Source organism: Lipophrys pholis (assembly GCF_963383615.2).
Source record: "Lipophrys pholis genome assembly, chromosome: 22".
Classification (NCBI taxonomy): Eukaryota; Metazoa; Chordata; class Actinopteri; order Blenniiformes; family Blenniidae; genus Lipophrys; species Lipophrys pholis.
Genome location: NC_137644.1, coordinates 9,179,754 through 9,197,777, shown reverse-complemented (window position 1 = coordinate 9,197,777; position 18,024 = coordinate 9,179,754).

Below are 18,024 nucleotides of genomic sequence, written 5' to 3'. Positions count from 1 at the left end.
GTGGACCACTCCAGTCATTCTACTTTGGTGCCTTTAGGGGGCAGCAGTGAGTCACTGTTTGCTATAATTCCACATTTGCGGAAAGTTTCTCTGTGTCGGTCTGGTTGAACTGAAGATGGAACAGAGAAGACCTGGACGTGGACTTTGTTTCTGAAGGGTCAACGAGGAATCTGACGGAATCTGCGTGTATGTATTTTGTGATTGTTGGCGTATATTGACAGTTAGCAAAATGAAAAGACTACACCAAACTTCACACACACACACACACACACACACACACACACACACACACACACACACACACACACACACACACACACACACACACACACACACACACACACACACACTGTTCTTCATTGCCATGGAAACCCTCTGAGACACACTGTTATAATGCCTTACAGCGACCTGTTAACTGCAGGGTGTCGCACCTGTAGCTGCTTCCCATCCCTCGATATGATGCACACCTGACCCGCTCAGTCAGGGGGTCTCCGTTTCTGTCATGATGCACAACTCAGCATAACACCCAGAGCTCAATACGCCACACGGCGAGCAACAAAAGTTTAAGAGTCGAACTTCTGTATTTTAACATTCACGTCAAGTTCTCGGCTGTGAAACTGTAATTGTGGACGATGAGAAAGTCTGTCGTTTTCCTTAAGAGCCCAACTCTTCTAAAGCGCAGGGAAGCCATTTCTCCTTCATCTGCACTCCAGAATCTCATTTTCAGTCACATTTAAAAAAAGAAAAAAAAAAAGCATCCCGTCAGTTTAACAGTTCCTAGTTATCGCTTTAGAAGGTATCATTGCCGTGCGGATGATTGCGTCGCTGTCTGCAGCTGCCAGCAGCTGTTCGCAGGCTGAGACACAGCGGGGGGCCGCCGACGCCACAAATCACACTTTTATTTATGTCGAGCCAAATACAATATAGTCGGCTCAGCCCGCCTGCCACAGGGAGGGAGGAATCTGTCGAAACACACCTCGCTGGTAAAAACCTGTTAAACACATAATTCTTTCAGGAGGGAAATGTGCTGCTTGTTTCTCGCTCCAAACATCAAGGAAATGTAACTTTTCGCAGCTTTTCGAGAGCTATGAGGAGCAGCAAGTCGAACCAACTGAGCTGTAGAGTTGTCAGGATTTTCCTACGAGACGCAAAGAGAGAATACAACCACGTTTCAAATGAAAAACTATGGTGGCCTGGAAGTGCAAAACACTTGCACACTTCGGAAAACACTACAAAATCGAGGAAACACTACAAGTTAAAGAAATCACTAGTAATGAAAAAACTAAGAAAACACTACAAAATCCAGATAACATGATTAATTTAAGAAAAAACTAAAATTAGAGAAAACACTACAAAATAGTGTCAGCACTATAAAATCCTCAAAAAACACTACAAATTATAGAAAATGCTGCAAAATCAAGGAAACACAACAAAATATAGTAAACACTACAAAATCTCAAAAGCACTACAAATGAGAGAAAACACTTCGATATTCAGAAAACTAAAAAAGTCCCCAAAACACTACAAAATATAGAACACATACAAACCAAACAAAACACTATAAATTCAAGAAAATTGAGAAAACACTTTCAAAATCGTAGTGTTGTGTAATGTTTTCTGAAGTTTGCAGTATTTTCCACTTCCAGGACACCGTACAAAGTAGCTTTTTTGGCCCCGTTAACATGACAAAATTCCAAATGACAACATTTGTAGAAAAGTTTCACGTTTACACGGCAACGTTCTGAAATAAAATCCTTGTTCACACTGCAATGGCCAAAAAGCTGAAAACGATGTAGTTCGCATGCCAGTCCACGAGGTGGTGCTGTTGTTTTTATAATGAAACCACACACACACGAGCAGAGAACATTACGCTATAAACGTGAACACAATGGAGAGGAGCCGACATTCGTATGGACGGACGAGGAATTGGACGCTATCAGAAGAGAATCTCAACGATAAAACTACCGATATGGACGATAAAACTAAAACACGAACTGGGAGTCATGTCGCCATGTTTGTAACTCGCGCATGAGCAGAAGAAGTTGTTATCACGGCAGTGATTCGCATTTGCCGTAACAGTGTTCCACAGCCTCTCGCGGTCTGGTGGCGTGGGGGGGGGGGGATTGGGAGCGTCAAAGAAAAGTTTCACCTTGGGAGCTGCTTTGAAATAAATTGTGCCCAGAGCCTCAGTTATGACGATGCGCCTTGCTGGTATTCAGCAAACGGTAAAACACCCTGCAGACGTTTTGTAAAGTGGCAGTTAAAGTGCGGCCTCATCGGTTCAAAATGGCGTGTTTAGCCAAATCGACGAGACGCTAAGGAAGCTTCATTTAGTTTTTTCAGTCTCTCTAAGCAACTCCATAATATCCCATTGCAGATTCCACTACTTAGGTGTTAACAAACTGAAATAGTCTGGGTATTTTTTTCTTCTTTAAAGTAAAAAGAAAAACCTCTCGGAGTGCGTTACATCACTTCTCCCCATTAGCGCCGTTAGCACAAAGCGCTACATTCCACTCCCGACATCAAATGTTCCTCCGAGTCCCGAGTCTAAATCCGGTTTAATGTATTTACATGCCGCTCAGTAATAGAACCCAACATGCTCTTATTACTTCAGTGTTTCCCTCATTTGGAAATATATAATAATAGGAAAAACTCTTTCACGTACTGCAGTGAAGCGGTTGCCACGGTAACGTCAGATTATGCTTGTTATCAGAAAATGAATTACACTTTTCTGTCTCTCTGCGTCCTCCATTAAACCCGGTGTGTGAGTGTGTGTGTGTGCGTGCGTGCGTGCGTGCGTGCGTGCGTGTGAGTGTGTGCGTGTGTGTGTGTGTGTTATCTAAAATGGGATTCCTCTGAGCAGACCGGAGACATTTAGAATAATAACAGCCTCCACACCGCCGCTCCTCCTCGCCGGTTTCCTTCCTTCGCTTTCTCTCCGTCCTACGCGTTGTTCCATCTCTCCGTTTGTTCATTTCCTTCTTGACCTCGTCTTTACCGCACGCAGGCTTTCTCAGGCTCTTTCGTATGAATACCAAGTATTCTCGCCCATCTGTGCACCGAAACTTGTTTTGTCTTTTTTCTCCTTCTTTCTGACAGCGAGCTGCCAATCTCCAAGCAGCAGGAATTAAAAGTGTCGTTTCTGCTATGAATCCATCAGAATATTCGTTTTACACCACCTTACTCCAGCGGGAACTTTTTTCTCTGCTCTTTGTATTTCTAGGAAAGAACACGAAAATCCTTGTAACAAGATACCAACGGTTAAAAGTTCCATTTTCATGCCCTCGAGAAAAACTGTGTTTTCTAAATCTTCATATCTCTAGAAAAGCTGCAAACACGAGCAACAAATTAACAGTTAAAAGTTGTACTTTTAATTCAGATGAAAAGTAGCGTAGTTTCCCAAATGTACTGTACAAAAACTGTGTTTTCTGATGTTTATCTCGACAAAAGCTGCAAACACAGAAATCCTTGTTCGAAGCAATGGGGACGAAACAACAAAGTAAAAGTTTGGTGTTGAATTAATTTGGGAAGAAACGTCTTTTTACAAAAGTGTGCTTTCTATTCTTCATATCTCTAGAAAAGCTGCGAACACAAAACACTTTGGCGACGACTCCGTTCGTGTTTTTGATGTGTTGATGTTGCGCAATCATGGCGGCATAATCTCGGTTCCCCTTTTTGACTGACGTCACGGATTAGCACCGGAGGAAGCGGCTCCATCAAAATGTTATAAAAGCTGCGCTTTCTTTCTTTCTTTCTTTCTTTCTTTCTTTCTTTCTTTCTTTCTTTCTTTCTTTCTTTCTTTCTCCTTCTTCTTTCCCTCATGTCTAGATTTTGTCGCCTCGTATTTAACAACCACTTGAAAACGAATATCCACGCGCTGACCTGTGTTGCCAGATATGGCGGGGATCCCCCGACTGGGGAGCCGGATCCTCTTACCTATTAACTTTATTTCGTGCGTTTGTGTGCTCATAGCCTGTTCTTTATGTAAAAGTTTTACCGCTTTGACACGATTCCTACACTGGCTGAGATCTGGGCTGGTTTTTATTGACGTGTGTGGGTTTTTACGCTGTTTGGGCTGGAAACAGTGAGTCACATCTGGCAACCCTGGTGCTGACCGGTGTGCCTTCCATATTTACTTCCATGAACAGTCTGAGATTAGTCGTGTTTAAAATGTAATGTGAACAATCACGCAAAAAAATTAATTTAAAAATCGGATACCGGCAAATAATCTGAAATGAGCATCAAGACCTGCAGTGTGAACGTGGCCTTAGACATGCAGTGCGGCTGTGAACGTGGGAGATTATTCAAATCTGCAGGAGCCTTAAGATACTGCGCAGAACCGCAAACTCTCGAGACATTCGTTCAATCATTCTGCTCATTCTGTAAGTGTTGAAAGTGGAGTCGTTTCCTCAGTGACAGCAGCAAAACAAGGGAACGGAGATAATGTCACGGCGACTCCTCCTATCTGCTCCTCCTCCTCCTCCTCCTCCTCCTCCTCACTCATATCTCTTCTTCTCTAATCCCACTTCGCTGGTCCTCGCTGCCTCATTTCAATATGAATGAAAGTTGAGCTGATTTGCCTGGAGGCAGAAGACACACACACACACACACACACACACACACACACACACACACACACACACACACACACACACACACACACACACACACACACACACACACACACACACACACACACACACACACACACACAAATAGTAATTTGCATTTTTTTCCCGTCTCTGCAATCTGAATTAATTTAATTTCTGTTCAGTTTCATTCATATTAAGACATTGAAGCTGAACTCCAGGGTTTGTGTGTGTGTGTGTGTGTGTGTGTGTGTGTGTGTGTGTGTGTGTGTGTGTGTGTGTGTGTGTGTGTGTGTGTGTGTGTGTGTGTGTGTGTGTGTGTGTGTGTGGTTTGCAGGACAGTCACTTCAGCTCAGCCCAACAATAGTGAATTATATCATTTCTCCGTGGCAACAGAAAATTCTAGATCCTGATTGGCCTTCCATAATTTCCTTTATTTTTAATAATGTTTTACAACCTCTATTAAAAATCACGACAGGACACCCAAGACCAGATTATAGAGCATCGTCCCTCCACTAACAGATTACAGAGGGAGCAGGGGTGGGCAAAGTTTTTTGGCTCAACTGTAACTGTAACTCCCGTGGCGCCGTCTCAGGATCTCGTGTGAATCGACATGACATCAGCTGGAGTCACTTTTCAATCTTCAAAACCAGAGAACCGACGGCAGAACTCTCCATGCAGGTCTGTCTAGAGATCTGTTCCCACGTCGAGGGGCAAATTTCAGCATAGCCAGCGTGGGGGAAATGAGCCAGTGACTTGTTTGACATTTGCCTTTTAGAAAACTGGTCTTTTCCTCGTAGCTTCAGCTCATTGATGTGAGCCAGCGAGTCCACAGTCTAAAGCTTGAATCACAAAGCCAATCTGTGTCACTCAACTCAGGAAAGTCATCAGCTTTCTCAAGTCGCTCCAAAAATGAGATGCTCTCCTGTTTGAGCTTCCGCACTCGCCGACACACTTTCCCCCAAAGTCAACCAGCGGAGGCTGGAGCGGTAAAGCAAGTCCTGGCGATCAGCATCCGTTTCTTCAGGAAACTTAATAAACTGAAGTCGCCCGGCTGGAATACTGGATTATGCCGTGTGGAGAAAATGGCTTCGTACTCTGGGTCCCTCTGATAAAAATGAAAAGCGGCGCAGTGTCCTTTACGTCATTATTTTTGGTCCAGGGAATTTGATGTAAATGACTCAGCTTTTTTTCGTTCAGCTTGCTCGCTAAGGCTTCGCCAATTAGCTCAACATGGCGAGTCGCTGTCCTGCGTGATCAATTTATTCTCACTCTCAGGACACAAGACACCTGCTGTCTCTTTGAGAAAACTCCCCTTTTGAGAAAAGCGTCCGGGCCTTTGCTAATTTGAATGCTAGCCAATAGCTTGATGCTGGATTCCGCCGACGTCTGAGCCGTCGCCGTTCCTTCTTCAGTTGACTGGCTGTTAGCATAATCGCCGTGCCTGGTGAACGGTTTCTTTACAAATAAGACATATACACACAGTCAAGGTTTCTTTTCTTTGGCGCAGCCATTGTTGAAGATGAGTTCAGGGAAATAGCTGAGTCATTGACTGTATTCACTCAACTCTCGCTTTCTCAGAAACCAGAGTACGCGCAAGTAGTTTACACCCATTCAACATGAGAATACTGAATGTCGGCAGCGTTCCAACAAAACTACGCGTGACCTCCAAAGGTACGGCTAAGGGAACGTAACGGTGTCTTTAGAAATCACGTTTTTGTTGTGTTGAACGCTGTGTGATGCCGCCACCCAAGAAAGTTTCAGTGACATCCGCAGGGTCAAATCAATGTATCACTGTGCCTAACACGCCCCCTGGTGGAACGCCAGGTATTACAGGACCAGGTCAAACTAGTCTTCCTCCTTCTTAACATCCATATTAGAGAGCATCTTCCTCCTCAATCACTCCGCTAATGCTAACACTACAATAACACCGCTATGTGGCCATTAATAAAACAGGAACTTTTCCAAGTAATTAGTTACTTTTTATACGTGTGTAACTCCACAATCATCAGATTAAGGAACACGTAGGATTCTGTAAAGTTTCACTCTGGTTGAAAACACATGCGTCTGAACACGAGTTCCTCAGCCGTGCGCCGCGCGTTAGCGGCCCTCAGACGCACACAGACGGGCTACAAGCAGCATCTACACAGCAGATGTAATCGATTACAGCAGAGTGAAAACAATCTGCTTGAGTCTGACGCCAGTGCGGCGCCTCTCCGCACATCAAACGCACCTCCGGTGTTTTCATGTAAAAGACGCTTCCAACAAGACAAGAACCTGTGTTGTGTGTGTGTGTGTGTGTGTGTGTGTGTGTGTGTGTGTGTGTGTGTGTGTGTGTGTGTGTGTGTGTGTGTGTGTGTGTGTGTGTGTGTGTGTGTGTGTGTGTAGGCTCTCCAGACTGGCCACCTTAAAATCAGCCTGGGCGCCTCGGCTCATTTTGCACATCTTCACACAGAGAGAGCGAGAGAGAGAGAAAGCAGCCGCTGGCTTCGGCCTCGCCGCTCCTCACCTGCTTCTCCCCGCCGGAGTTGGCAAACGCCGCCAGCGACTGATGTGCGACTGTCGCTCCGAGCAGCGCGGCGGCTCGCCCCGCCTGGTGAGAGGACAGAGAGAGAGAGAGAGAGAGAGAGAGAGAGAGAGAGAGAGAGAGAGGAATCTATCAAAGAGCCGTTTCCCTTTAATCACAATTATCCAATAAAATGGGTTTCATGTCTCATTAAGTGACGATAAAGCACAAATCACAAGCTAAGCTAATTAGCCATTAGTTCAACGTCTCTTTGTAATTGGATCTCCACTGAGATGTAAAAATGTTTGATCAGAAGTGTTTCATGAACACAACTTATTGAACTGCAAACTCGGCGTTTGTGCAAACAACGACAACAACAGCAACAGAGTGTAACTGTGTGATCCAGTGTGAAAGGATGCTAATAAGGTCTGAGCACAAACTGCTGGGAGTTTTTAATCCTCCAACTGGAAGTGTTGGTGGAGTAAGATGCTCTGTAATCTGGATGTTAGTGAAGGAAGATGCTCTGTAATCTGGCTCTAAGCTTTGTTTTCTGTGATTTTGTGTCTTTTTTTTTTTTTTAGGGGTCAAATGGTTTGTCTTTATTGTCAATCTATGTTTCTTCCTGTGGGTTATTTTTTTTTATATATTCTTCTCGTCCCTTCTCCATCATTGTGTGTTGGTTCTTGATGATTTTCAGTTTTTCCCTCATCGTATCGTTTGTTTTTAAACACATTTTTCTGTCCCTTCTCCATTATCTTTGGTGTTTTCGTCTCGTCTCCAGTTGGTCATTCACGTTCACGCGCAGTCGTCCCTCCGGCGCCGACGCTTTGCAGACAAATCGCAGCGTTCCTTCCTCTGTGAGCGTGACTCGACCTCCGAAGTTTATGAGTGGAAAAGTTTCCCCTCCTGACGTGGAACCGCAGATCGTCTGATTTGCATGTCAGATCTAAAAGAGATGAAACCCCAGAGAGTCATTCCTGTGCCGCTCCTGATTACTTCGCCGGCCTTTGACCCGGGGACGAGTTGGGGGAAGCGGCGCCTTGACGAGCCGTTAATTAACGCCCGATCGATGGCGCGCGCCCGGTTTCTCGTCCAATCGCCGGCGAGGCGTCGGGAGGCCGACGACGAGGCGGCTCGGAGGTAAATGGAAATGTTCAGAGGAAATTGGTTGTTTCCGAGAGACAAGTGGAGAAAACAGGGGGGGGGATGACAGACTCTTTGTGGGAGCCGGCTCGTGTGTGTGTGTGTGTGTGTGTGTGTTTGTGTGTGTGTGTGTGTGTGTGTGTGTGTGTGTGTGTGTGTGTGTGTGTGTAGTAATTATATCAGCAGTCACGCTTGATGGATGATTGAGGTTGTATCTGCAGCCCGGGGCCCTGAACGCACCACAGTTCTATTAATCTGACATCACTACCATGTGTTTATGCTGGGAGTGTGCGCCGCAGCTATAAGGGAAGTTTGGATATGAATCCGGCAGCACGGCGGGAGCGGGACGCTTAACGCCGGCGCCGCTGCCTGATGGCGAGCAGCGGGGCGCGCGTGCTGATTACCGCTCGCTGCGCGAGCTTTCATTCCAACCCGCACGTGTTTTCGCACAAGACGCTCGTCAGGAAGGCAAGAGGGAGGGGTTTTTATTGTTACTGTCTCACCAGCGCGGGGTCGTCCTATACGTTGATGGACGGTTTGTGCTCACAGGAGAAGAGCAGAAATAAAAACTCTGCAAGGCGGCGGAAATCCTGCACGAATTCGGGGAATAAACATGAAGCTTCATGGAAGAGTAGATAAAAAAGAAACGTCGGATCGACAGTCCAGATTTCAAGTGAAATAATGTTTTCGGTTCCGTTTCAAAAACTAAAACGAACTAAACTAACCACACTTTACTAATCCCCTTGGGGAAATTCCTTTTTTATTTTTCTGGATTGACCCATTTTATGTCTGGGCAGCAGAGGTGGGGGTCAAAGGTCAAGGGTCTTGCTCAAGGACACATCTGCTGCAGGATTTGAACCTGCAAACTCCCAATCTCAACTCTCTAACTTCTAAGACACCACTTCCCCCAAAGCCAATGGGTGTAGAATGAAGCCATGCAAGGCGTCCAACCCTTGGTTAGTTTGGGTCTTGCTCATGGACACATTGACTTGTGGACAGATAGGGAATCCAACCTTTCCGACTGAAAGACGACCACACCAACTGAGCCACCGCGGAAACATTTTGAAAACCGACGTCTGTTTGCACGGAAAAACGGCCGAACCGATGCAGTTAGAATGTCAGGCCAGGAGTTGGCGCTGTGGTTTGTTTCTGTAATGAAACCACACACACACACATGCACGCAGAGCGGAACACGTTATAAACATTAACAATGGGACTCGGACATTCATTCCTGAGTTCACCTAGAGCTGGGACACTTTGTTACAGCAGAATGTCCTGTACGTCTTCCTCTGAATGGGTCCAAAGCGCGGTCAGTGCCTTGTTGACTTACCATGGATCGATTTAAACAACTCACAGGGGCCCAGTACAGTTCCCTGTGGGCGCCACAGCAGCCGTTAGCCGCCTGCTAATGCTTAGAGAGTGATGTGAGGTGACCTCAATCACGCATCAGATCAATGTCGGGTCTGACTCGGCGTGAAAACACCTCGGACGTGTGAAACGACGATTATGAACAACGAGGCTCCAACGCCTTCGCTCTGCGTCTGGTGAGAAGCATCAGGTCACCAAAATCCTTCGACAGACAGAAAACTAAACCTTCTATTCCCCTTCTGCGACATTGTGTGTGTGTGTGTGTGTGTGTGTGTGTGTGTGTGTGTGTGTGTGTGTGTGTGTGTGTGTGTGTGTGTGTGTGTGTGTGTGTGTGTGTGTGTGTGTGTGTGTGTGTGTGTGTGTGTGTGTGTGTGTATGTGTGTGTGTGTTGATAACAAAGCTTGTCTGATAATCAGCTACAATTACATCCCAGCAGAAAGCAACAGAAGAAGAAGTGGGTGGAAGGAGGAGAAGACTATTGATATGGTAATATATCTCTCGCGCGCACACACACACACACACACACACACACACACACACACACACACACACACACACACACACACACACACACACACACACAGATGAGCCTCTGAATGACAAACACTGTACTCGTGACTCTCCTCCCCGGGATGAATTCAGGATTTAGCTGCCTCCCGCTGCTGAACTCCACTCAGTCGCTTTTTTTTGTGTGTGTGTGAGAAGTTTCACTCTAAAAGCACCGCGACCGCTGTGAGCAGCCGCCCGTGGGGCTTTTTCACCAACATCAACTCACGCTCGGCGCCCCAAACGTATCAATAACGACAAGGCTTCCCGTCCCGGCGTCGTTCTGGAAGCACATGTTCTCGCGCTCGGCGGTCAAAAAGCTTTTGGGTGCGATGGAATTAAGTGGAATGAGGAACAACATGTTCTATCAGTCCAAAATATCACCGGGAGACTTCAAGCACCGTCAAATCTAAGAGGCAACAGCAAGTTCTAACAACAGAGAATCAACAAAGACAAGACCAAGATTTACAGTCTAATCTCTATAGGGTCTGATCTCTTTACAGTATAATCTTTTTAGGGCCTAACCTATTTCCAGTCTAATCTCTTTATAGTCTAATCTCTTTACAGCCTATTCTCTTTACAGTATAATCTCTTTACAGCCTAATCTCTTTACAGTATAATCTCTTTAGGGTCGAATCTCTTTACAGCCTAATCTCTTTACAGTATAATCTCTTTACAGCCTAATCTCTTTAGAGTATAATCTCTTTAGGGTCGAATCTCTTTACAGTCTAATCTCTTTACAGCCTAATCTCTTTACAGACTAATCTCTTTACAGCCTAATCTCTTTACAGCCTAATCTCTTTACAGCCTAATCTCTTTACAGACTAATCTCTTTACAGCCTAATCTCTTTACAGTCTAATCTCTTTATGGTCAAATCTCTTTACAGCCTAATCTCTTTACAGGCTAATCTCTTTACAGCATAATCTCTTTACAGCCTAATCTCTTTACAGCCTAATCTCTTTACAGACTAATCTCTTTACAGCCTAATCTCTTTACAGTCTAATCTCTTTATGGTCAAATCTCTTTACAGCCTAATCTCTTTACAGACTAATCTCTTTACAGACTAATCTCTTTACAGCCTAATCTCTTTACAGGCTAATCTCTTTACAGGCTAATCTCTTTACAGCATAAAGTGTAATGTCTTTAAAGTCTTGCAAGTGCATACTCCGAAGAACGTACTTGCAAGTACGCACTCACCAAGTACGTACTCACCAAGTACACAAGTATGTACTCTCCAAATACGCAGGTACATACTTGTGTACTTGCAATGACGTAATGGCCTTCATATCGCGGTTGCTTGCGGCTAGCCATTAGCCGCTAGCCAGCAATGAGCCTGTTTTCTCCTCCGTCATGTTTTTCTTCTTCTCTGGTCAGTGTTCGCTTTGGGCGGTGGCGCCCCCAAACCAGCAGCTGTTGTAACGGCGTGACGTTGTCCGGGGCGGTGTGGCCCGCTCTCCAAAGTGCAGCGTGAAAACAAACCAAACCGAATGTCGGGTGGGAACAATTCTCGCCGAGAGTCCTTAAAGTTTACGTCGCCGTGACCGATGTTCCCGCGTGTGAGTGAGCGGAGTCCTGAGCAGACGAGATATGAAGCTTCCGCTGTTTCAGTTTTTTCTCAGTAAAAAAGTTAAATGAATCCTGCATTCCGTGGCAGAGCGCGACGCCGTCATGTTTATTCATGAGTCGTCGTCGTCGCTCTCCAGCAACGCGCCGTGGTCATGTGTGTGTGTGTGTGTGTGTGTGTGTAATTGGCTCTTGCAGGAGTTTGACAGTTTTCCCAGAAATCCACAGCGGCAGCGATGGCGGCCAATCAGACGGCGGCAGGAGGGGTAGAAGGTTTTTCCGCCAGTTAACAGTTTTAATCGCTCCCCACCCCCGACGAGGCTTTCTCTGAGCCGCCGTGTTTGCTTTGTGCAAGCAGCGTTTTTAAATTTTTTTCTCTTAACCTTCTGCAGATGCCGAGGGCGCCATACGTGGGCGCATCCGCCACTGGAAATAGTCCCCAGCCGGCGATCTCTCCGCTCCTCTTCGGGTGATGTTTGCTGAAAAACTCCAGCTAATTCGGGGAATTACCAGGCCCCATTTTAATTAATGAGAGTACGTATCTGGGAGCTTTTCATTCCGAACAAGTGAAGAAGCGCCACTGCGAGGTTTCGGAAAGTGATCAGATATCATTCCAAAACACTCCACGCAGTGCTTCGCTGCCAGCCCGCTGCTTTATTCATCCATCTGAGCGGGCCCGACGACTCCAGGCTCTTCTTATCCAGCGTTTTTATCGAGAAAGGACATGAACAGAGTGACGAGATGCCGTGAAAAACAACAAAAACGCAAACTGAATCAGCAGCAGGTTTTATTGCAGGTTGTCTTTTGGTCGCCACGTCCTGGAACCGGTCTCACAGTGTGACGTAGGACCACCGAGTCAGAGCCCAGACTAAAAACACTCGCTGCCTTTTCCCCCAGGATTGCTCTCTTTCGTCTGCGATGGTAGAAAACCTCACCGTGTACGGCGAGCTTCAGGCTGATATTTAATACTGCGTCTACAGTACACCACGAGGATAACCTGGGAAGGTAGTCCATCTGACGGTTCAGGCATCTTATTAGGGGTCTACCAGGTTGGGAAGAGGCCCCGAGGTCGGCCCAGGACTCGCAGAAGAGATTATATCTCGAACTTGGCTTGTGAGCAACTCGGGGTCTAGAGGAGCTGGAGGAAGTTGCTTGGGACAGGGATGACTGGGGCTTCTCTGCTTTCTATACTGTCACCATGACCGCAAATGGACGGGGCGGGAAAGAAGATGGATGGATGGATGGATGGATGGATGGATGGATGGATGGATGGATGGATGGATGGATGGACGGATGGATGGATGAATGGTCCATCTAGGGGAAATAAAACCCTGATTTGATCCCCGGGTCACGGGAAAGTCTTTGGGAGTCCACGCTGAGGAAAACTCCTGAGCTGGAGTCCCTGAGGCGGTCCGCTGCTGGTTCCAGCAATGTTCCAGCAACTCCTGCGACACTTGCTGCCGAATCGTACCACCAGCAGTGTGGAGAGGGGGGGGGGGGGGGGGGGGGGGGGGGGGGGGACCGGCTCCACGGGCTACAGCTGGGATGCATCATCCATGGTCGACACCGACTGACGGAGGCCTACTACGACGACAGCTGCAGTACACATCGGGTAGTGCGTTAGAGTCTATGTACTACTCTCTACAGGGAGTGTGGTTAAAATGTAGGTGGGGTTGCGACCGCTGCACCTCGGGGGAAGACCAGGGTGCTGGGTGGCGCGCTGACGTTCCAATAAACGGCGTCCACAAATCCCAGACTGTGCGCAAAACGGTGTACATGAGCAAATGGCGGGAGGGTTTGTCAGGTGAACATTAAACATCGCCGGCTTGTCGAGGGCGACGGTCGTCACTACCGATCGGCAGATGCCGACGGAGGTCCTTCTTCCCCTCTTCATGCTCGCTGCCACAGACAGCGGCAGTTATTCACTTAACGTCAAATATTCAACCGAGTGACACTGACAGCCACCTCTCTCCGCCTCCTCACTTATGTAGTGTTTTTCCGTAAAGGGCAAATTTAAATAAGGCCAAAACTTTTGTTGAAAAGAGAGACGAACCTAATTTCAGCTTCAGGTGCAAGTCAGCAGATGTATGGACGCTGGAGAGGCACTCCACTGTCGGGAAGATGGAAATATAATATATATATTTAAAAAAAAATTTTTTTACTTGTTTTCTGTTATAATTGAATTTGCCTCAAAAAGTCTGTGATAGTTTAGTCTCTGGTAATTGGTGTCTAAATATACCCATAATCCTCAGCAGTAAACAGTGAGGCACTCGTACGATAGTGTGAAATGATAAATTGACGACAATCACTAACAGTTTACCTTTAGGAGTACATGAGTAATTTTAGTTTTAATGATTCTAACGCTGCATTTCCTCCAACACAACACGCCGAGCGACTGTTTGTGAGGCTGTCGGCGAATAATTAACACGTTCGGGAGCAAAAAAGTGTTTCGAAGCCATTTTAACTCAAAACTTCTGAATCCAATTCTTTATTTGCACAGATCGGTGAGAGAAGTCACACCGGTTGTAGAAGCTCTGCATTTTTCCCCGAAATAAACTTGCAAAAATAAATAAATAAATAAATAAAATTCTCAGAAAAGCAAACGGTGATGGTTTTTAAATGACGCTCGACTGGGATTAAAGCAGAATTTACCGAGAATAAACTTTACTGTGATCAAATCTGACTGAAAATCATTTTTATTTTACTGTTAAAAAGTCTTTACTGGCAATAAACCAGATTTTAGTGAGATTAAACTCAATTTGTCTTTGATTTAATCAGACTTTAGTAGGTTAAACCAGAAATTCCTGGGATTAAACAAGACTTGACTGGAATTAGATCAGACCTCACTGGGATTAAACCAGACTTCATTGGGATTTAACCAGATTTTACTTAGATGAACCAGACATTACTAAAATTAAACCAGACTTTACTGGAATTAAATCAGACTTTACTGGAATTAAATCAGATTTTGCTGGGATTAAATCAGACTTTGCTGGGATTAAACCGGATTTTTATTAGATTAAACCTGACTTTATTGAAACTAAACCAGACTTTACTAGGACTAAAACAGACTTGACTTGGGTTAAAAGAAATTGACCTGGATTAATCCAGACTTGACAAAATCTATACTACATTTACTGGGATTGAACCAGACAATAGATTTATTTCAATTAAACCAAACTTTAATTAGATTAAACCAGAATTTACTTGGATATTAACATATTTTACTGAGAATCTATTCAAATTTACTGGGATTAGACGAGACATGACTGATACTAAACTAAATTTTACCAAGGTTAAGCCAGATTTTACTGAGGTTGAATCTGACAATACCGGGACTAAATCAGATTCTATAGGGATCAAACCAGGCAATACTGGGATTGAACAAGGAATTACTCAAATTAAACCAGGTTTTAGTGAGATTAAACCAGATTTTTCTTCTGCATGAATTCACTTTGGAGCAAAAAATATTCGAAACACAAGAACTGGAACTAACAAGTCAACATTGTGACAAATACAGCAAGCAAAGTCACTACACACACACACACACACGCACACGCACACGCACACGCACACGCACACACACACACACACACACACACACACACACACACACACACACACACACACACACACACACACACACAGCACACACAGTTTGTCAAATCAATCAAAAACTATTTTACTGTGAAATCCCCACCCAAAGAAGTCGGGGTCAAAGGGCTTTTATTTTGAAAAAAGATCAATATCGGTCTCACTAACTGTGTTTTTAAATTGAACTCAGCCGACAGAGAGAAGCGGCTTTCATCCGTCGGCTACAGATAGCTGTGTGTGTGTGTGTGTGTGTGTGTGTGTGTGTGTGTGTGTGTGTGTGTGTGTGTGTGTGTGTGTGTGTGTGTGTGTGTGTGTGTGTGTGTGTGTGTGTAGATAAGACAGGGAGAAGCTCTTTAATAGAACAAGATGACACACATGATAACGGCGACGTGTGTGAGGTCTGTGACTTTCTCTGTTTCCACGTCAGCAGGTGTGAGTCTCTCTCTCACACACACACACACACACACACACACACACACACACACACACACACACACACACACACACACACACACACACACACACACACACACACACACACACACACACACACACACACACACACACACACACACACACAGAGGGCTACACTTACGTGTTTTGAATCAAAATCAGATGCAACATTTATTTTTGGGGCAATTGTTCAGAAAACACACACGAAATGTAAAAAACTGTCTTAAAACAAACATTTCATCATGTTTTTACATTTTGTTATGATTTCTTAATTTTGTTGATAATAAAAAATGGCTTTACTAAATATAAAACCATATTTACTGAGATTACGCCTAATGTTTCAGAGCTAAAACTGACTTTACCCAGATTAAAACAGACTTTATTGAGATCAGGGAAGTATTTATTTGAATTAAACCAAATTTTAATGAGATTACAACATATTTTAGTTGGATTAAATGAGACATCACTAAACATTATAAACCAGGGGTATAGAGATTAAATATAGCTGTACTAGTATAGATTATAGAGTATAAAACCTTATTTGGTGGGATTAAGTACTGAAATTAAACTTAATTTTATTGGTTTAAAAATTGATTTTACTGAGATTAAAACAAACTTTACTTGGATTAAATGAGACCTTGTTGAGATTAACACAGGTTGCATTGTGATTAAACCAAAATTTATTCAGATCAAAGCTGATTTTACTGTAAATATACGTAGATGGCTTTAATGAGTACTAAAAAGTCTTTATTGGGATTAAACCAGACTTTATTGACCGTAAAACAGAATTAGCTGAGATCAACTATACACATACTCGTAGTATAAAACTGTCTATAATGGGATTAAATGAGACTTTACTGAGATCAAACAAAACTTTAGATTAAATGTCAGTCATTTCAATTTTGAATTTCAATCACAATTTTAATGCGATTGTTTTTTAGCAAACATATTAACAATTCTAGTAACTCGAAATAAGAGCTTTAATTAAAAGTCTGGTGACGAGTCAGTTTGAGCTACAATATATAATAATAATAATAATAATTTTGCCAAAAAGAACCTAGTATGAAATAAGAACAATAAAGAATGCCTCCATAGTGAGTCTAGTAAGAAAGAAAAAATCATAGATGAATTAATACAAATTATTTTTCAGTGAAATACATTGAAATAATGAAATCGCAGCCGAACACTCCATAAAACCTTCAGAGCTGCCGCGGGAATCTTTGATCCTTTGATCCTCATTCTCTAAAAAAATGCTTGGCTCTGTCACCGTTCAGCACCAAAATAGAGGCTCCAATTATATATGTGCGGATTAGCGCCGGGTTCTGCAGGTGTACGTATGTGATTTATTCACCACAGGTGTGTAAGTCCTTCCTGTCAAACTCGTATGTCCCTGTTGGAGACTTTCCATTCGCTTCTCGAGCTCCCAAGGAGAGATTTCCTATACACACCTTCCATTTAGCTTTAAAAAAAAAAAAAAAAAAAAAATATATATATATATATATATATATATATATATATATATATATATATATATATTATTATTATAGGCAATTTTTATGAGAAAACAAAAGCCAATTTAAGAGCTGTAATAATAGAAAAAAAATATCATTTTTTTTTTCTCCTGTGTTTACATAGACATATGATTGTGGGGAGGAAGATGCTCTATAATCTTGAAGTTGCATCAACCTTTTGTCTTGTTTAAGGGGCCATATTATTCAGCTTTTCAACAATTTCCCATCAGCCTCATTGGTACAAAGACATTGTTTTTAAAGTTTATATATTTTAATTATTAGAAAGTGAATTTTGAATAATATCACCCATTTAAGCCATTTTTTGTGAATTTATGTTTTTGGATATTATTATTATTATTGTTATTATTATTATTATTAATTTACTTACTTATTTACTTATTTCTTTGTCTTTTGCTATACTGAGCCCCCCCCCCCCCCCCTTTTTTTATTGCTTCTTTGTTGTCATTCACGACACTGCAAGAAAAACATTTGAATCAACACCAACTAATAAACGGAATCATTCTAGGAATAATCCACCACATTTGGACTCTAAAACTGCGCTTCTGAGCAGACGGGCTGACTTGTGTTCAGACGAATACCGGGGGAAGTGATGCAGAATCGAGTTTAACCTTTAAAGCCAGAAAACAGCACAAATGTCACGATATATTCAATTTGTGATTACTGTTTGTGTGTCATCATTAAATCAGCATTACAGAATGCACGCACGCACGCACGCTCACTTCTGTACTT